The sequence below is a fragment of the Rhipicephalus microplus genome, chromosome X, assembly GCF_043290135.1.
Source record: "Rhipicephalus microplus isolate Deutch F79 chromosome X, USDA_Rmic, whole genome shotgun sequence".
Classification (NCBI taxonomy): domain Eukaryota; kingdom Metazoa; phylum Arthropoda; class Arachnida; order Ixodida; family Ixodidae; genus Rhipicephalus; species Rhipicephalus microplus.
In genome coordinates this window covers 424,725,667-424,747,168 of record NC_134710.1, presented here as the reverse complement: position 1 = coordinate 424,747,168, position 21,502 = coordinate 424,725,667, and positions in this window count along the sequence as shown.

Genomic DNA, 21,502 nt, shown 5'->3' with positions numbered 1-21,502 from the left:
AGTCATTGGCTGTTCGTAGCCGGTCACGTGATAATATCGGGAAAATATCATCCGTCTCTCGCATATGTATGAGTCGTTGTCGACAAGAGATGGAAGCAGCAGCATCAGAAAGAAAGTCCCATCCTAAAATAAACATAAAAGCACAAGAATCCAGCACGGCAAACTGAATATGATGCCGGATCCCATCAATGAAAACTCTAACGGTGCACTGTGCTGATGGCCATATCTGCGAGTCATTTGCGCTACGTAAGAGAGTGCCAGTATAAGGTGTGGTAACCTTACGTAGACGAGTACACAAATCCGCATGAATAACAGAAATAGCAGCCCCCGTGTTCACCAATGCCTGAACTGGTACCCCTTTCGCATACACTATATAATCACAAGTTGGCTGGGCCCTCTGGAGGTCTTGGTGTTTGTTCGAGCGATGCAGTTTTTCCTCCAGAAACTGCACCAGCTAGTTTTTCGAGTGGTAGTCAGAAGTAGGTACAGCCGGTCTCAGAGCAGATGTTGAGCGTCGTAGAGGTGAAGGGGATAGCTGGGGCGTCTGGGATAGCAGGGGCGAGGTGCGGCGAGTGGAGAAGTCGGAGAGAAGGAACGTGTCGTAGGGTGTCGCTGGTACTGGGGATGGCTCCGAATCCCTTTCGTAAACATCGTAGCCACGGCGTTCGTCCTGTTGGCGCTTGCGGCAAAATCGTGAAACATAGCCCCGAATGCCACAATAGTAACCTATTGGGCGAGGCGAACGCCAGGGGGCATAGTGTGCTGAAGCTGTCACAGGCGCTGGTACTGGCGCTGGGTCAGGCGAGTGTGGTGCAAATGCTGCTACGTTGGTTTTGCGCAGGAACAGGATGCGCGTGCTGAACCAAGGCAGGTGGCATGGCAGCGACTTGAGCATACGTCATGGGTGGTGTTGGTGGCGCCGTAGTGTTCGATGGGAGAGCACCAGCCATGGATGAGAGCTCCTCTTTGATGATGTCGTGCAGACCAGCAGATTGAGAGTGAGGCCGAGGGGCGGGTGCACATGACAACTCTTGCGCTTGAAGTTCCTCGCGAATCAGAGTGCGAATCAGTGCGCGCAAATCCGCATCCGAGGAAGGCCGGCTGTCACTGGCGTCTGGGTAGTCTGGGTGCAATCGAATGGCTTGGAGTTCATCAAGATGCTGACATGTCGTGATGACGTCCTCAACGGTGGTGGGGTTTTTAACAGCCAGAGCGTTAAACGCGACATGGCCTATCCCTTTGATGATGTGGCAAACACGATCAGCTTCTGTCATCGCCGAGTTCACGCTGTGGCAAAGGGCAAGGACGTCTTCAATGTAAGAAGTGTACGCCTCCCCGGGAAGTTGGCCACGCCCATCGAGCTTTCGTTTCGACATTTCGGAATGGATGTTCGGTTTTCCAAAAATCTTACGGACTTGTTGAGCAAAAGTAGGCCAATCCGGGAAGCTGCTCTTGTGGTTAAAAAACCACGTTTTCGCGACATCGGAAGGCGACGTGACGAAGTTTTTGAGGCTCATCCCATTGGTTATAAACACTGGTCATGTCGTATTCTTTTAGCCATACCTCGACGTCGTCGCGTGGAAGACCACAGAAGATGGGTGGGTCGCGCTGCCGGGCGTTGACGATCCACGCAGGAATGGTTTGTTGGACTGGGATGCTGGATGTTCCGCGCAGCGGTTCTTGAGCCATGACAGCGGACGGGGGAAGCAAGCGGCGACCCGAACGAAGCTCCAGGGGAACGTGACGTCGGAGAGGACTTGGGGATCAAAGCACCTCCACCACTCTTTAAGACAGTAGCAGCGTTGGAGTCTCGACGGCGTTTATTAGGCCGAATCACCTGATCAACCCTTCGAACGAAGACGACGTTTTTTCGTGATGATGATTATATACAGATGATGAAGATGAAGGTCAAACGTTGTCAATATTGTGCTTACAATATATATATATATATATATATATATATATATATATATATATGTTTATGTGTGTATGTGTGTGTGCGTGTGTGTGCGCGCGCACTTGATTTGGCGAAGTTCCAGAATTAACGAACGAATTTATTTAACAGATTAGTTTTTTTTATTTTGTAGTTATGGTTGGCTGCTTGAACATGCGTTCTAATGCTACCACACCGTAGCGTATACAGACCTTTTTTTTTTTTAACGGAGAAAAGGATCCCGTCCTTTCTGGGCTGTTGCATGGGAGCACTAAATCTGACGTTTCAAGCTCAAAGCTCAGCAGTCACTTTTTTCTTTGGGGGGGGGGGTCACACATGGACACATGGTAACAACAGCCCAGAGAGAGGACTATGGCGGCGCCCAGGCAGCCTTCAGTGACAAAGTTTATACTTCTTACCATGTTAGCTTTCGTTTACGAAGCCGCACGCCACCTACATCCATTGAGTATTGCACTCGGTAGTCGAGATCTATGCGTACCGTATGAAGCGTGTGCCAGTGGTCGGTTTCATGATTTCATGGCAACAACCATCTCGTTCCAACCTTGTGCATTGGCCTCTGTGACGGATCCGGATTGGAGGGGGGGGGGGAGTAGAAGCAAACGCCCCCCCCCAAAAAAAGGAATCTCTGACAGCGCTCCTCCCTCTCAATTTAGTGCTCGTAGTCCACCTCATATTATCAATTAGGACAAATGAGTGAAACCACTGTGAGCATGAATTGACATAATTTGTGCAATGAAGAGGTTTTTCTGCTAGCAAAAACAAAAAAGTCATGTCCCCGCCCCCCTTCTCTGTGTCACTTTATGTGACCCCCTTTTTATCTAAAATGAGTGGCTGGATCCGCCTCTACCCCCACCTCCTCACTTCAGTGATTGTAGTCCACTTCCTATCGCCAATCAGGACAAATGAGTAAAACCACTGTGAGCATGCATTAGCGGTTTTTATGGTGTGAAGGACATTAACTGCTAGTGAAAACAAAAAGTCACTAGTCATGACTACGCCCACCTCTCGAATATTACTTCAGGTGAGCGTCTCCCCCCACCCCCCTAAAACGAGTGGCTGGATAAGCCCCTGCTCACACAGTAACTTGATTCATTTACTGCGTCTTTGCATATCGTGAATTACCTCGTCATTGCTACCTCGCCCGGACATGGTTTCATTTATGTCCGGGTGACATTAGAGGAGGCTTCATGTCAGAGCCCCCAAGCAGATTTTCACATACGCAGGATTAGATTGGTGGCATTAACGATGACCTGATAGTATTTATTTATCGCATCGTTCAATATTTGAGACCTTGAAGAGCCATAAAAATACTTCCTGAAGTTTAAAAGTTTCCGGGTTTTAGCAAATAATTCGAGAGTCCGAATCACTTCAATATGAGTTTCAATTACATATTATTTATGTTTCAGGTCTCCCTGGACGCTGTCTAAGACGTCTGCACGATGTATGGAAATATTGTCACACTTCACGTGATGCATGGCTTACGCAAGGCCCGCCTTAATCCCAACAACTTTGAGAAGATGCGCGTCCCCTACGCCTACCAATTGTTTGGTTTACAAGTGGCCCGTGGTCTGCGCTTCTACCAACAAGATGTTGATCCATCAAGACGCAACTGCATACAGGCGAATTTGTGGTTCTTTGAGTAAGTGTGTCCGATATTTTAATCATGTTGGTCTCAACAACAAAGCTTACGATATGTTTGGAAATTCAAGTAAAGGGAAATATTTGTTTGCACAGCCGGGAACTTGAAAAAGCAATAGAGTGAGTGTACCGGGCTGAGTGTCTATATATACATCAGAGTCACCTGAAACGGCATATTGCAGGGCATTTCGAACATGCTGCAAGGGAAGCCTGCTGCATCCTACTTCCGAAACCACATAAAACGCTCCTATACGTTTTTCAAACATGTTACTGAAATCTGAGGCCCACAAGGATAAAAAAAATTATCTCTACGCAGATTACATCATGTGACAAACACTGCGTTTCTTGTCGCCCAAACTCACAGCGTTTTTTTGGAAACTTGGTAGCAACTTTCGCAACGTTGTGTGCTAAGTTGTACTAGAACAATGTACCTCTGTTCATAAACCAAACAGCATAATTATATTGTTCTAATTTTGCGACGTGTTCATGCACCTGAAATAATGGGGGCGAATCTCCAAGAAGGCATGCAGCGTTTTGTGCACTACGGGTTATTGGTAAAGTTATCTTGCACACGCACAAATACATTAAATGGCGTGCATAGAGTAACGTTCTTCTTACTTTCTTTTCTTTTATGCAGGATGATAAACCGCATCATCACCATCATGCCCTCCCGACACGACGGAATAGCGCTGCGGTTGAACTCGAGTGCGGTCAACTGCCTCTACATCTTTCTTACGTACTTGGCACAATGGGAGTCACACGCAAAAGGCAAGCGGGGCTTCCTGATTCAGACTACAGCAGCAGAGTTTCGAGTAACCATTAAAAGCTCCTTACTATTGCTGGAATACCTGATGACGGAAGTAGGTTGTGCCTCCTTGATGACAGCCCGGTTCAACCAAGACCCCCTAGAGAAAACTTTCGGTATGGTGCGGCAGTGCAGCGGGAATAACGATCATCCTACACCGCAGCAGTTCCTTGGCACAATGGCATGCATGAGCTTTTGCAACCTTGTGCGCTCGCCGGACAAGGGCAATGTGACTCCTTACACACTCTTTTGTCCCCTGGCTGTGGCCGCCCCTGTCATTGCGACCGCAGAACTCTGGCTTCACTCATGCCCTAGGTGAAATGCAGTTAAACGATATGTTGGACGATGTGGTGACACGTGAGAGTGACCATGAATCATACGTGTCCGTCAGAAGTCACCGCAGACTGGTCCATTACATAAGCGGGTATGTTGCGAGGAAATGCATCGTGTCGTTGCACTGTTCTGCATTCGAAAACGACTTGCTGACTTTGCGAGAATTTGAAAGCGCTATCGCACAATTCACCCAACAGTGCGATTACGGGGGCCTTTTGTACCCATCTTCGACGTTGTCGAACTTTATTTGTTTTCTTGAGTACACATTCCCCGAATGTTTTAGCACCCGCCGCGTAAACCACGACAGCATCACGGATCCCATAGAGCTCCTAAAGGTAAACAAAGTGAAAATAATTGGATGCGAAGAGCACCATGAATATGTCACTGTATCAGTGGTAGGTTTTTAAGTGCTGACAAGGCTGCGATTCCTCGTAAAAGCCTTGAACCATGCACAAGGCGGAAGTCAGCACAACAAAGAAAACTGAGCAGGTGCTCGTAAGGAGCCAGCGTTCTTTATAAATAAAGCAGTGGACATCAAAACAAATGCAATTGTTAGAAATGCACGTGCTCATTTGTGGGCTAACGAAAGAAGACGTCGGCTTGACAGAGAGACTCACGTGCAGTTTGACCTGTGTGGCTTTAGTAGCTCTTGTAGCGTTTGAGTGTAGCCTGTGTGGCGTGTGTTTCATTATGTGTTAGTAAACTATTCTTTTTTTATTACGCAGTTGAAGACGACATTTCAGAAGTGAGATCGGCGTTTTATTGTCACGGAGAGAAAATGTGAGTTCGGTCAGCTTACGTAGCTCGTTAACGTAACCCTAAATGGAACGAAGAGACAACCCGGCCTGCGCAGAAGGTACAGACTTTGACCTTGGCGACACTATCTCGGCTCGCGACCTATTCCAAGCTCTCCAAGAAAAGGATCGACTAGTATCATCTCTGCTGGAACGACTGTCTGTGGCCGGTGCGGCGCAACCTCAAACCGCGCCAATGTTCCAGGTGATTCCCGACTTAAGCCACAACACCAGCGCCATCGACGGCTCCGAGGACGCTTCATTGGCGTGCGAGTAGATCGAGAATATTCGTCGCACGTCTAACCTTCACGGCTGGCCAGCTGCGTACATGCTGCAAAAAGCCAAGGCCCAATCGGTAGGAACTGCCAAAAACTGGTACCACTCAAGGAGTTTCCAGATCACGTCGTGGAAAGAATTAGAGGTGCGCTTCCGTCGTACCTTCGTCAGCCAGACTCACATTGCAGAACGGTGGTGCAGGATGCTTGAGTGCGTGCAGCAGCGTAAAGAAAGCACGGCCGCCTACTTCCAATAAGGGTGATTCTGTGCCACGAAGTCAACCTCGACTTTACGGATAGGCGAGAACACGTTATTTCGGGGTTGAGGTCTCGCGAACTATGCACCATGCTCTTGGGTAGGATGCATGACGGTGTCGATGACATACTGCACGACATCTTGAAGCTCGAACACACCGAACGGGAACGACCGGAGGTTTTCTGCACATGCAACCGAAGCCTCAAACCTCCTTCAGGTTCAGAACGTTGCCTGCCCACTACCACGACAAGAAAATTGACGACCAACGTGAACCAAGGAACGGAACGATGCCAAACATTGCCGCCCATCAACCAACAAGGAGACCGAAGTCTCGCGATGGCTAGCCGTCGTCTCCTTTCAACAGGAAGCGCCCAAGCGTAAATGGACGATGCCCCGAGTCTACAAGAACTGGAAGTCGTGCCTGATGCGACCTCCAAAGGACACGTGATCACGTTTCTCAAACAAGCCCCGCCTCGTGTCGAGCTTTTCGGGGGCAATGAAGCACCGAAAACGAAGGCAGGCGAAGAATTGAAGCCCAATATGTCTGCCATATAAACAGGAAACCGGAAAGACAAGCACCCACCTGAAGCTAAATGACAAAGATAATCAGACGAACTCCCAACTAGAGGTGTGCGCTGAGGAGGTCCCGACCGGCGGCGGCGCCGTCGGCGCACGCAGGAAAAAACATGGAGGAAGGAAATATATAGGAGAGCCTGGAGAGGCCATGATGCATGGAGGAATGCCTTGATGACATATTCGTGAAGCCGCCGCACCGCAAACACCCGCACTACCTCCTAGTGGAAAAGCAGATAAACACTTCGTGATTTTTGGTGAGCAGCCGCCGCAACTATTGCAGCGGCCTTCGAAGTGACGCCGGCGGAGTGGGTGTTCTCTGCCAGCAGCGAGTCGATGCACGAGTGTTCCTTCTTGTGCGTGTTTTAGGAAATCTGCGCGATGCCCAACTGTAGTGCATACTCGGTGCGAATCGCGTGCACCGTCGGATGGTACCTGGTGGCACTTCTCACGTATGTTCGCTTCACTGTTGATCAATAATGCACGGTACTTGCATGCGTAGCTCTCAGCTGTACGCTACGTTGGTTCTTACTCATTGCGTCAACTGAGCTAGACACACGTGAACTTTCGTTTTTAGTGTTGTAGGCATCATGTCGCGTTTTTAGAAGTTGTGTCGTTCATACGGAAGGACAATAAACTTTTCTTGTTATCGTACTAAATGTGTATGCATTGTACGGTATGCGCTCGCTGCGTGTTAGTCGTGTGTGCGTGCACTGGAATTACACACGCGTGCACGATCGCGTATACAATACAGTGGTGCCAATTCTTACTGACGTGAAGTGCGTCAAGTACTAGGCTGGCATTGCACGGAATAGCTGCGAAGCAAGCCCTCGAAATCGTGCATTACCACACTGACACTATATACGAGCAAAGAACTGATAAATGGCCCGAAGATCGAGAAATCTGGCTAAGAGAGAAAAAAAAACATTTCGGCGAGCAGAACGCGTAAGTCAATACCGGGTGAGTTCGAATAAGATGATACAGGAGCTGAATGATTTTGATTACTACTCGTAGTGGTGGTTTCTGTGAACCAAAAACACTTCTCGAAGTACTTCAGCCCGCCGCGTTCGGGCCTGCTACGAACGAACAGTCTGAGAAAGGTGTGCTCTCAACATTTTGCTGCATACAAACCACATACTACGCGTTAAGCTTACGCCGGGGCATTAAGTCCGCGTAAGAGCGAACCAGTGCTGAGAGCACGCTGCGGAGCGTCTGCTGTTTTGTTTGCCCCATACCAGCTTGTTTGCCCCATATAATTGACGTCACTTCCGCCACACTTCTCGCAATGCATTGGGATAGGATAGGGCCTCTCCTCACTTTTTCTTCCTCCACGGGGCAAAATTAACCGTAACTACAATTTCAAAAACGAAACCTAGTTTACTGCGTTTTCTCTGCTTATTTAGCTGAAATTCAGTACTCTTAACAGTAATGGCTGAGAGAACAGCATGTAGATATAAGAGAACTGGCAAACGCTCCGTAAATGATTTCTTTTTCAGCATACATATTATATATAAGTTGTCAGCGCGCCCCGCTTGTTCACCTAGCTAACACTGTATTACACGCAATTTCATTTCTTTTTACTCTCACAGCGATTGTGTTATATCTGCTAGGTATTACGCCTCTTTAACTTACACTTTGTATTGTTTTTACTTCCAAGTAAGTGTTAATCTTTTATTTATTATCAAATGTACCACTTGCCTCTGTAATGCCTTCCGGCCTTGAGGCTACTACTAAATAAATTAATAATGGAGGGGCCTCTTTTTAAAGGGTAACTAGAGGCAAGTGGAGCTCGCAGTCTTCGTGCGTAATGTACTGCTTTTTTGAGTAACAGACAGGGGGGCAATTTATGTAGGTCACAATGGCAGTGATTGATGAAACACACAAGAAAGGCACTAACTTGTCTCCCATGAGGAGACACTGCTCAGCGACTTATGATGCAAGTGCTACAACGCAACGAATACAAAAAGAGCGAAATGAATATAGGACTACATGAGCTTTTTTCTTTGTTTCCAATTTTCAAAGACTCCATTCTTGTAAGACGCAAGGAGGTGCGGGTGGGGGGTGGAGTTGAGAGCAGTGCTTGAGTCTCGTTTGTATGGGAGATCCCTCCTTATCTACATACCAGCCCATACTCTCTCCCCCTTTCTTTCCCGTAAGAGGCGTACTGAAACAAAATTTCGAAATTGAGATAACCTGTCAATAGATTTCTGTAGATAGATACATCATCTATGAAATGTAAACAAATATTGTCACCCAGAACGTATTCAAAGTTAACATTGAATCGCGTGTCGCCCTACGGCATACTAATTATGGCTACGTCGTTCGGGCAAAGAAGCCCCCCCTCCCCCCCGTGACGTGTTTTGTGTTGGCTGCTCCTGGCAACCCATTTCAATGGAAAGAGGGGCAGGCTTGTACGGGAATACAAATGGTGGTGTTCGAGCTTCAGCGGCGTTTTTTGAACGGGTCACGCATATTTACAACGCCAGAGAGGAGATCGCAGGAGCGCCCACAAAGCTTTCTTGAAAAGACTTGTAGACATGGTGATTCACGTGCACGCGGTTTTCTGCTTAGCATGAAAACCCAGGATTCATTTCCTCCATGCGGAAACCCCTCTGGGTCCCGTCTCACTCGGCGCTCTGTGGAACCAAGACTTCAGCAATTAACATCGCGCGCTCGATCAAACGAGCTTTCCGGCCATGAGTTGCAAAAAAGCGACATTTTTTGCGTAAGTGCTCCTTTGCTCATAGAATCTAAAAAAACAGGGGCCATTTATGACGCGCACCAGTCTCATCTCCTATCACAGTGTGTTGAGGACGGGGCAGGGGGGTTAGGGTGTAATGTACGACTCGAAGTAGGGATGGTCGTAAATAAATGGTTGCCGCAAAGGCTTTAGCAACGCTTCATTGTGCCAAATATCCTCTCTTTTTATCTTGCTATGCTATCTCCATGCCTTCTCATGACCCCCTTCTAAGCTTTGTTTTGTGCTCACCAGCTGTGGGTGAGGCGAGTTTCAGCTAATCCCACCAGCCTCCTAGATCAGTTACTGCAGGCTTCCCTTGATAAGCAACCATACACGTGGAAAAATGTTCGAAATCATCTTTTTCGGGCGAGAATAAATAAATCTGAACAAAGTGAGAACTCCAATCAAAATAACCAATCATCCAATCACCACTAGTCACCACAACGGTGAAAGGAAGAAAATAATCCGTGACCTCGGCACCATCGCTTATTTACAAAGGCGTTTATTCTCAGAGCCCTCCGTAAGAGAAAAGAAGGGGGAAATGTCACCCCAACCGCGTCGCAGCAACGCCACGTGTCGATTTGTGGGCGCCATCGAAGTTAGAGAGAGAGAGAGGTGATTCTTAAAAGCGAAAGGAAGAGAAAAGTGAGCCCCGTAACTGTCTGCTTCAGTGAGCGACACCTCAACAGTAGCTCACAAGGGATGGGGGTGAGGAGGGATAAAAAGGGGTAGGAGCAAAGGTGTAGAAAAAAGGAAGAAGAAGAAGAGAGGAAGAGACGTGAGGTGGTAAGCAGGAGTGAGCGACAACAAACTGAGGGGATAGAAGAGATAGGAAAGATGGAAGCATGGCCACTGGAGTCCGAGGACGGGAGACACTTGCGAGATCTCTTGTCGGCGTCGGTAGATGGCGTAGAGCAATTCCAGTTGGTCAGAGCTACACTGTCGTCGAAGGTCGTCGGTGTCAAGAGGTGACGTTGGGCGAGCCCAGTCGACCAGAGCTACGCTGACGCCGGAGATCGCAAGCGTGCGCGCGCGCACAACTGGTCTGCACGGAATCCAGCAAGTGACTGCCAACGAAGTTAAAGAGGCAGGAATCGACGTTGCCACAAGCATTCCACCACCATCGGCAGTTTCATCCGATGGCCCAAAACACCTTGCACCTGCGGTAGGATGACCCTACCTGCGGGAAGAGCGCAGGGCGTCGGGTGCAGGATGGCGTGCGCTGGTTGAACCAAGAACTTCTATGAAAAAAATGTGGGAGCCGAGGAATGACTTCCGTCAAACGAACAGAGAACGGAGCGCAGAGGCAGAAAATTGTAAGCGGGTTGGCCACCATACCAGTCCTGACGGCGCCTGGATCTTCCAAAAAAAAATACCTTCGCCTGCAGCTTCCCTTTGAATACTGGCACACTCAACAGACAGTGGTAGACAACAACCACACCACTGGGGACACTGCACTCCCTCTACTTCAAGGGCTTGCAACGACTCGTGGCAAACATCTCGGGCCTTCTCACTCCTGAAGAAAAAAGCCGACCAGGATTCAAAACTACCGGTTTCTTATTATAAATATTGGCTTGAGTTTTCAGTTTTTTCTATTTTTCTGTTATCCCAACCAAGCATACTTCTGCCAAATGCTCAACTTTGAAATAATACAGATATCTGTACTGCATGCCCTGAGCCTGGAGAGTAGAGCTCATTGCTGCGTTTTGCAGCCTGTCTGCATTCCTTGGGGCGTACAAATAACGCAAAAGCTCAGGTATGAGTAACTTGAGCCTGGGAAAAGCCCGTGTCATCAAGCTTTTCGCAGAATGGACTGGGCGAACACGATGACGGGTGAGCAACAGCCAAAATTGCTTCCGCGTGTCAAAGCTGACTACGATTGGAAAGGAGTTTGAATGTGAAAAAAAATACAATAAAGGGGCGCTGCTATGCCGTGTCGGTATGAATTCGTGAACTGAAGGCATGCTGGCAAAATGTTTATAAGTTCCTCAAGTCCTCAGGGGGTCACAAAAATCTTTGACAGCATTACAGTTAGAAGGAACCCATTTTTGTCAGTGACTAAGCGTCGTGCGCGGTAGGAGCTGTTCCTTTCTGCCCCCTTCCTCCTTGGAACCCACTCGAAAAGATTTCAACGTATCACATGGCACGAAATGATATAAAAGCTGATACGCTATAGCATGGCTTGCTTTTTGTTGTTGTTTGTTTGTTAAAAATGCGTTGGTTCTTTTCAGACGCGCGGCCAAAAAAGGAGACAAAATGATCCGTAGTTGCATGGGAGCTACGGGAGTTTTCCTCGTCAGTGGTGCTATAGCCTGTACAATAGGCCACTACCACGCAAAAAGTTCAATAAGGCCTTCACTGATTTTCTGTGCGAAGACAAATCATGTCACCTTTCAAGCACTGATTGTCCTGACAAAGGTATTTCGTCAAGGCGAGCTAACGCAGCAGCCAGCTGCCGTTTTTGCACGCTGTAACGAGGGCAGTTACAGAGAAGGTGCTCTATTGTTTCATGGCTGCTGCAATCGCCGCAAGTAGCACTGTCTTCTACGCCGATTCGGAAACTTTGTTGATAGCGACACTAAGCCACAGTCGGCAAAGCACCGTTGTCTCAAGGCGAGGGAGTCCGAACGGAGGCTAAAGTCGTGTCCAGCCTATGCAGCCGCGTGGGCCGTAAGCACTCAGCGTTCCACCAAGCAAATGTTTTTCATTTTCGCGCGTTTGTTTCGTTCTTCGCTTTCTTTTCCATTTTTATTCCCCATTCTTTCTTCCCTTAATGCAGGATAGCAAACCAGATGCTCCACTTTTTGGTTAGGCTCCCTGCCTTTCCCTCATTTCATTCTCTGTCTCTCTCTTCCTCGCCAGGCGCAAATGTGAGGTCTCGTAATCCTAAGCAGCATTCTATGCCAAAGGCAAGCAAGTGATCGTGGTTTGTTTTGCCTTCTTAGCGACTTCTTGGCGATTTTTAGCGAAAAAAAAAAAACTCGCAGCAAGCATACAGTACAGGTTCACTCGTTGAACACTTAACCGCAAAAATTGTGTTCAACTGGTGAAGAAGTCGTAGGTATACAGCAAACAATGAATGAAAATTCTCTGTCAAAAGGTATATGTGCAGCCATTTGCCCCGTTTATATGTCATGCTCGAGGTCCGAAGCTCTGTAATATCACTTCTTTTGTTTTGTTTACTATCAGCGGTACATTGTAGATACAAATTACAAGAAAATAAGTCACTCTACGCCACGTCACCAACCACCCATCGCGTTCTGTTGTCTGAAAGTACTTGGGGGCTTTACAAACATTTACACTGTTTAAACATGAAGCAGTCTTTATATATGGATATTAACTGCGTCACAAAAGATGGTTACGCGTGATGACTATAATGTTATTGTAAACCAAACTATGAAGGTTGAGTGTCACATGATGTTACTTCAAGAGACGGTTGTATGTCAATAAAACCTGTATTTGAAGGGTTTTCATATACAGGATTGTTTGCATATGGAGGGCTTCACCGATTACCGACAAGTAGCAATAATTGATGACGGGAATGCCCTACCTGGGCACACAGCCGGCTAATGAAGTGTCAAACTGCCCTTTGCAGTTTCTAGACCACTCATGAAGATGTGATGATGAAGGATGTCAAAGGCATTCGAGGTTTAAGGAGCTATATAGCACAAACATCGAACACGCTCGCCGCATGCAGCCAGCGGCCCGCACAAGACTGCAGCGTCTCATTGTTTCTTGTTTTCTCAATAAGTAGGCACGAGCCCACTCAGACAACACTGGTCGAAAGCATGTTTTTCATGAGATATCCCATGGTGTCACCATGTGCTGAAGCATAACCGGGGAACAAAAACTATGTTATCTCTGCAGGATCGGCGCACTCATTTTGCTCATTCGGAAGATCAATATCGGTATTTTTTTTTAAATCCTGACAATAGGTGTCTTTCAAAAAGGGCTCATATAGAATATATATGAATTATATTCTTTCAGTCGGCAACTATAGCTGACGTTCTGTTCAGGCCTACCCCCCCCCCCCTTTCTTCATGTCAACATGCTTCACTGCATTGAAGACCCTTGCCGGACTAAGTATCCCGACTGCAGATTGCTATGTGAGATGCGTTTGAGATTCTTTCGATGTGGTCTGTAACCATACTAAAACAGCCCGAGATGTAAAAAATACGCAGATCAGCACAATATCATGTTCGTAGAATAACAATCAAGGCGTTTCACGATGCACTCGTATATGTCGGTGAAAAAGCACCGGACAAAGTATTTATTGGACAGAGAGCAAAAAAAGTATGCAGAACGTAGCTAACGTGGTTGCTTGGGCGAGTTGTTACGACATGATTCACATAAAAAACAGCGCCAGTAACAAGGGACAAGAAAAGAAGGAGACAGACAGCGGTCTGCGGTCAGCCGCTGTCTGTCTCCTTCTTTTCTTGTCCCTCGTTATTGGCGCTGTTTTTATATGTGAATTATGCAGAATGGTTGGGAGCCAGCAAACAACGCTGAACAGAGCTTTTCTGGGTCTTGTGCAGTAATATATGTCTAAAAACTAGGAAAAAAAAACTAACTTTGTCTGACCAGTCCTGCTAGTTTGCAGCAGAATCATATCATCAAGAAAGTTTTCCTAAGTAATGGTTCGTCACAACAGTCGTCAACTTGCGTGACTAAAAAAGGAAGTTTATGTGACTCAGTATCAACTTCTAACTTCACGGCTGTTCTTTTAATGAAATGCTGCTTGCAAAATATAAAAACACACACTGCACGAGGACTCACAATGCACATCGAAACCGAACTCTCATTGTGTTGTCTTCGACCTCTAAACAAAAAAGAATTGTTTACTAACACATAATAAAACACATGCCACACAGGCTACACTCAAACGCCACACAGTTCATTAAACGTCACACAGGCCAAACTGCACGTGAGTCTCTCCGTGAAGTCGACGTATTCTTTCACTAGCTCACAAAAGGGCACATGCATTTGTGACATTCGATCATCCCGAAGCGACTTAACATGCTCGTTAGGGTCTTTTGACCAGGTTACCCATTAGCTTTCTCGCGCAAACGCTCGGCCATCTTATCAAACTACTTTTTTAATCACACATGCTAGAAACAAGATAAACAAGAAACAATAAAAAACACAAGAAAATAGCTAGACCTCTATCTACAGTGGCGCGTTAGGTTCTTCACGGCACGCGGAAGTTCGCCCTTTCGTCGCGTGAAACTTTCAAGAAGATGTCATACTTTCCGGCCATCTTGACTGGCTTGACCTTGAGGAAAGCAAGAAAGAGAATCTTTTGCACCGCACAAAAACACTTCTTTGCAATCCTCTTCGGATGACGAGCCGCTTGCTTTACTGGGTCCCGGCTTCATGATGCCCGTGTCCTCTTTTTCCGACTCCTCTCTGGCAATTTTCCCCAATTCAATTAGTGGCTTGTCGTCAGTTATGTCTTCTTGGCTTGGCTGGCCTTTTCACGTTTTATCTTCTGCAAGCTCTCTGTCCTTCTGCTGATCATTATCTGATGCATTTTGTTTGTTTGTTTGTTTGTTTGTTTGTTACTCTGGACTCATGGTTCGCACCCACTCAGGGGGATTGGCCAAGAAAGCGTAGTGCATTTTTCATATAAGCATTATGACTATGTTTATTGAATTTGTATTATCATATGACTGATGTAAGGAAAACCACATAAAAAGAGAGCAAACGAAAAAATAAAAAGTAAAAAATGGAAAATCAAGCTGACTAAAATGAGGCGTTTTAGAGCGGCACTCTATTATAAAACAGGAGAGCGGTCACGAGAAGTCAAGTGGTTATGGCGGATCCAGCCTGTGTGTCCAGCCAACCAAACGTCGTCCTCTTTACAGACTGAGTGATACTCCCTGCCTATCCGAGTGGCACTCATCTTCACTACATTTTCCTCCCCTCCGGAAAAAAGCCATCCTGGCGACTCATGGGCACGAGACAATACAGGGATCTTAATACGGTTTTAGGTGGTCTATGTGGACGGTCTCACGTCCACGGTTTCGTTGATCATGGGGTCTCAAGTGGCTCCACGATGTAATTGACGGGTGAAGTTCGTTTAACCACACAGTAAGGGCCGTTATACTCGCACATCAGTTTCGTTGAGAGTCCAGGGCTGGTTGAAGAGATATGAAGCCAGACATGGTCATCCGATGCATAAGAAGCCGGAGGCGTCGGGCTATCGCGGTGGTGTTTCTGGCGTTGCTGTTCAGCACTTGTTAGGGAGCGGGCAAACTGACGACACTCTTCCGCGTATTTTGCAGCTTGTGACATCGTCATCGACTCAGCAACACCCGGGCGTTAAGGAAGGATGATGTCTAGCGTGCAAGAGGGCTCGCCATCATAAAGGAAGAAGTAGGGAGAGAAAGCAGTGGTTGTCTGAACAGCAGTATTATGCTCATATGTTAGAAAAGGGAGAATACTGTCCCAGTTGGAGTGATCGGTTGCGACGTACATCGACAGCATATCTCCTAATGTACGGTTGAAGCGTTCTGTAATACCATTAGTTTGAGGATGATATGCGGTGGTAGTGCGATGAATGACTTGGCATTCCTTCAGAAGCGATTCGACGGCGTCCGACAAAAACACACGCCCTTAGTCCCTTAGGAGTTCACGTGGTGCACCGTGACGTAAAATGATCTGATGCAAAATGAAACGACCGACATCACTCGCTGACGCAGAAGAGAGTGGTGACGTTTCTGCGCAGCGCGTAAGGTAATCGATAGCGACAATTACCCAGCGATTTCCAGCCGGTATAATCGGAAGAGGTCCATACAGATGAACACCAACACGGTCAAACGTTCGGGCAGGACAAGGTATGGGTTGTAGTGGAGCTGGAGAACTTGGAGTGGGATTCTTCCGACGCTGGCAAGCGAGACAGGAACGTACGTAGTGACGAATGAAGCGATACATTCCACGCCAGTAGTAGCGGTGGGACATGCGGGTGTAGGCTTTTTACACTCCAGCATGAGCGTATTGTGAAAGAAGGCGCATATGTCTGAGCGGAGACGTCTGGGAAAAACTAGGAGCCATTGGCGTCCTTCGGAGAGATAATTCCGTCTGTATAGCAAACCATCTCGGATAACGAAGTGCTGTACTTGACGGCACGTACCTTTAGGGATATTTTGCGAGGAAGTTCGACTCAACAAGTTGATAAGTGAAGCGATCCAAGGATCTTTTCGTTGCTCCTGTAGCATGTCGCTGACACTAAGTGCCGATACGTCGGGGGCAGGCGAAGACGGCGACTTGTCGCTACATCGTAGAGGTGATCGGGACAAAGCGTCTGCGTCGGAATGTTTTCGGCCTGATCGGTAAACGACGTGAATGTCGTACTCTTGTAGCCGAAGCACCGAACGGGCGATCCAGCCGGTGGGATCTTTTAACGAGGAGAGCCAGCATAATGCATGATGATCCGTAACCACGCTGAATGGGCGCCCGTAAAGGTAGGGTCGAAACTTGCCTATGACCCATATGATGGCTAGACACTCTTTTTCGGTGACTGAATAGTTGGCTTCTTTTTTTGTGAGTGCACGGCTAGCGTAAGAGACGACGTATTCATCAAGTTCGGGTTTACGCAGGGCGAGTACAGCACCGAGACCAACTCCGCTAGCATCAGTGTATATTTCCATCGGGGTAAGAGGATCGGAATGTCGCAGTATAGGAGGTGACGTAAAAAGGTGGCAGAGTGTGGCGAATGCATCATCACATGCTGACGACCAACTAGAAAGGTCGCTGTGTCCGGCAAGAAGGTCAGTCAAAGGCGATATGATGGAGGCGAAGTTGCGAATAAAACGACAAAAATATGAACATAAACCGAGGAAGCTGCGAAGTTTTCTTAGGTTCTTTTTTTGTTCGGCTTAGGAAGTTCGGCAACGGCACGGAGTTTCGTCGAATCCGGAAGAATGCCATCTCTAGATACAACATGGCCCAAAATTAGGAGTTTTCGAGCGCCGAAGCAGCACTTCTTCAAGTTGAGCTGTAAACCGGCGGAGGTGAGGCAAGTAAGCACTGTCTCGAGGCGCTGAAGATGCGTTGAAAAGTCGCTTGAAAATATCATGACATCGTCTAAATAACACAGACGTGTCCGCCATTTCAGGCCACAGAGGATGTTGTCGATGATGCGCTCGAAAGTGGCAGGAGAATTGCAGAGCCCGAATGGCATGACGTTAAATTCGTATAAGCCATCGGGGGTAACAAAAGCCTTCTTGGGGCGATCAGCCTCAGCCATGGGAACCTGCCAATAACCTGAGCGCAGATCTAGTGACGAGAAGAACTCCGCGCCTTGTAAGCAGTCAAGGGCATCGTCTATGCGAGGTAGCGGGTAAACATCTTTGCGCGTGATCTTATTCAACCGGCGGTAGTCGACGCAAAATCTTATTGAGCCATTCTTTTTCTTGACTAGAACAACTGGCGAGGCCCACGGGCTGTTATAGGGCTCAATAACGCCGTGCTTCAACATGTCGTCCACTTGTTCCGCGATTATACGACGCTGTGATGCCGATACCCGATACGGACGCTGACGTAAAGGAGCGTGAAGGCCAATGTCGATTTGGTGAGATACTGTGGAAGCACGGCCCAAAGTCAGTTGCTGGTGATCGAAGCTGGCGCGGAAGCGCTCGAGGAGGGCGATGATGTCGGCGTGCTGCTGGGCCGTAAGGTTGGCGTCGATGCAGCGCGAAATTGCGTCGGTGAATGATGGGGAAGAGGGTGACGCGCAGCAATCAACAGCGTCAATAGACAGCGTAGTCAAGTGGTCAGGAACTACACGTGCACTCGAGGGATCAATGTCATGGGCAACCCCCAGGCACTCTCCGCACAGTAACTTGGAAGGTGAGGGAAACGGATTGGAAACATAAATTGCATTTGATCCATCGTGATGTTCAGAACGGCGAAAAAGATCAGGAAGCACTTGCGGCGAACAGCGGTTTCAGAAGGCGTAAAAAGAACAGTTGAGCCACTAGAGACGTCACAGGAAAGCGGAACTTGGGCGGATGAGAACGGGCGTATCAAAGTGTCGGCGGCAACGAAAGCTTTTGCAGGTGAAATGAGCGAGTCGAGTGAAACAGCGTCGCATAACGGCAAGAACTCCACTTCGGCGCGACCACAGTCGATGACGGCATGACGAGTGCAGAGAAAGTCCCAACCTAATATAATGTCGTGGGAGCACTGCGCGGGAGAACTACAAACTTGACGACGTAAATATCGTCAGCAATAGCGACACGTGCTGTGCATGCAGCAAAAGGGTGAATTCGTTGCTCGCTCGCAGTTCTCAAAACGAAGGCTTGAAGAGGCATTGTGACTTTTTTTAGTCGACGGCAAAGTTTTTCAGTCATTGCAGACACTACGGCGACAGTATCGACCAATGCAAAAACAGGTATACTTTCAATGGAGACAGCAACGACATTGGACGGCGAAAAACGAGGTCTTGTGGAGTTCGAAAGATCCGCAGTTTTTGCCGCCGGAACTGCGGCTCCTAGTTTTCCTCAGGGGCAGGGCGAGGTCGACGTAGCATAGGGGAAAGGGAACGGCGTTGAGGTGAAGGCGACCGGTGTCTGTTGAAGTTCCGGCGAGGTGAAAATAAGTCCATGGTGGCAGGCTCGCCAGATACCGCAGGCTCCGGTCGTGCTGAGAAATCATAATTGTTGGGCCGGACGTCGTCACGAGGCAAAGCTCACGCCGTCGACAAAATCGCGCCACGTGACCCGCCATTCCACAGGCGAAGCATATGGGGCGGTTGTCTTGACTGCGCCAAGGGTTCTGAAAGCGTGGTGGTGGTTTCCGGGAGAAAGGACGGGCAGCCTGGTACATAGGCTCAGTCAGTACGACAAAGGGGCACGTGGACGTAGGCGTTCGCGACAAAGAAACGTGGGCGTTCGCGACAGGTGGCCGTCGGGTTCCGTTCAGTGCTTTGGCAAAGGTCAGTGGAGCAGCAATAAGTGATGCGTGAGCTGTTGGTAGTGCCTCGGACACTGGCTCCTGAACTACTCGCTGTATTGATGGCGCTAAAGAGATGGGGCACCTTCGGAGGTATAAGGCACGAGGGACAACTGGCGTGTGACCTCCTCTCGTACAAGTCGCTTGATCTCGAGAAGCAAACTGGCGTGGTCTTTAGCAGTGCCAGCCGACGTTAACGCGGAGATTGTTGCACATGGCGCGCTGGCACGACGAGTGGTGTCACGCTTTTTCCAGAGCTCGTCATAACTCTGACAAAGTTGCATCACTACCGCTACCGTTTGCGGGCTCTTGGCGACAAGCATCTGAAATGCGTCATCAGTCACGCCTTTCAAGATCTGTTTGATCTTCTCGGCTTCTGTCATGGCCGAGTTGACACGCCGGCAAAGGTCGACCACATCCTCGGTATAACTGGTGTAATTCTCACCATTAGGCTGAGCCCTAGTACGCAAGCGCTGTTCGGCCCGTAGTTTATGAAGCGCTGGACGGCCAAACAAGTCCGCAAACGCCGTTCGGAAGGCCGACCAGGTGGGGAGGTCTCTCTCGTGATTACGGTACCGCAAACTGGCGACGTCAGTCAAATAAAATTGGACGACAGTAAGCTTGTGCGCATCGTCCCACTTGTTGTGCTTGCTCATCCGGTCGTATTCGCCGAGCCAGTCTTCCACGTCCTTGTGATCGGTTCAACTGAAGGTAGGCGGATCGCGTTGCCGAAATGAGCCGAGACAGACAGGAGCTGCAGTATTTGGAGCCGAGGCAGCCGCCTGCTGATCGTCGTCTGGGGACATCGTAGCAACTGCAGGCAACGTACGGTTTCGCAATTCCAGGATTATGTGTTACCCAGCACTGCCACCAATTAAAATGAGGCCTTTTAGAGTGGCACTCTTTTATAAAACAGGAAAGCGGTCACGACAAGTCATGTCATGGCGGAACCAGCCTCTGTGTCCAGCCAACCAAACGTCGTCCTCTTCACAGACTGAGTGGTACCCCCTGCCTACCCGAGTAGCACTCATCTTCTTCACTACATGACAAATTTTGAGATTTCAGGTGTTGTGATTACCACTCATGTGCGTTTACTTCACCTCACCATTTACAATTTTTAGAAACGGCTAATAAAAACTATTTGATTCAACATCAAAAAGGTATACGTGTGGATGCCTGAATATAATCTCAAACGGCATTGAAGGCATCTTTGTGGCAATGTCCCAAAACTGAGGCACCGAAGCTTAGTGCAGTTTGCGCCGTCAATCTAACACCTATTTTCAGAAATGGAATAACTAAAGGCATTTTTCTAAGTATACCGTATCAGTGACAATACAAAAAATATTGTTCTATTGATTCCATTTCTCCGCAGAATGCGCAGAGGTGTGATATTGTCTGACCAGCTCTATGTAGATACAGGTTTAGTGCGGGGACGCGACATCGAAATTTAGTAATTAAAACTTCGAGCTTTCTGGACTAGCTCCAGTGGGGTCGCCATGGAAACTTGAGGTGGTTATATTGTGCCCATGTAGTTACTTTTTCTATTATATCAGTGCAGATTGTTGATTTGCGATATCATATTGCTGTAATATGTTGCCACGTTCCATTTCCCCAAATTTTGTTATCGTCCCAAAACACTATACAATTCTCAGCGCAAACCACGCCTGCAGTTTTCGAGAAGCTTCCGGACTGTAGTAGATCATTACGATAACTTCACGCCTACTCTTTGAACTGTACAGATTATTCTGGAACTTACGCCACCGCCAGCGATAACGCTAGAACATTCGACGGCAAGAATATAAATACCGACGCGCTTCGCCGCTTGTCAGTAGTTGATCGACGGCCGATGCTCCGTTCGCCGCTATCAGTCCAAGACTGCTACTGTAATCGGACTTTCCGTTTACCGGGCACAGGTTCTCCCAAATAGACAGTTAAATTCCAACGCAAAGTCTCCTGTCTTAGGCCACGTCGTGACCCCGTGACATCTGGTGGAGGTGCTGCTTCTTTGATGTTCCAGACACCCCCTTCAAGCCGTGACCCCAGCCCAAGCCGCAAAGAAGACCCGGACGCTCACCCTGAACAGCGAACAAGCCACAGGCAGAGGAGACTACAACCAGAGTACGGGCTCCTTCCTGAAGCAGCCAGGCAGACCCGCATCCCGACATCAACTACTGCAACCA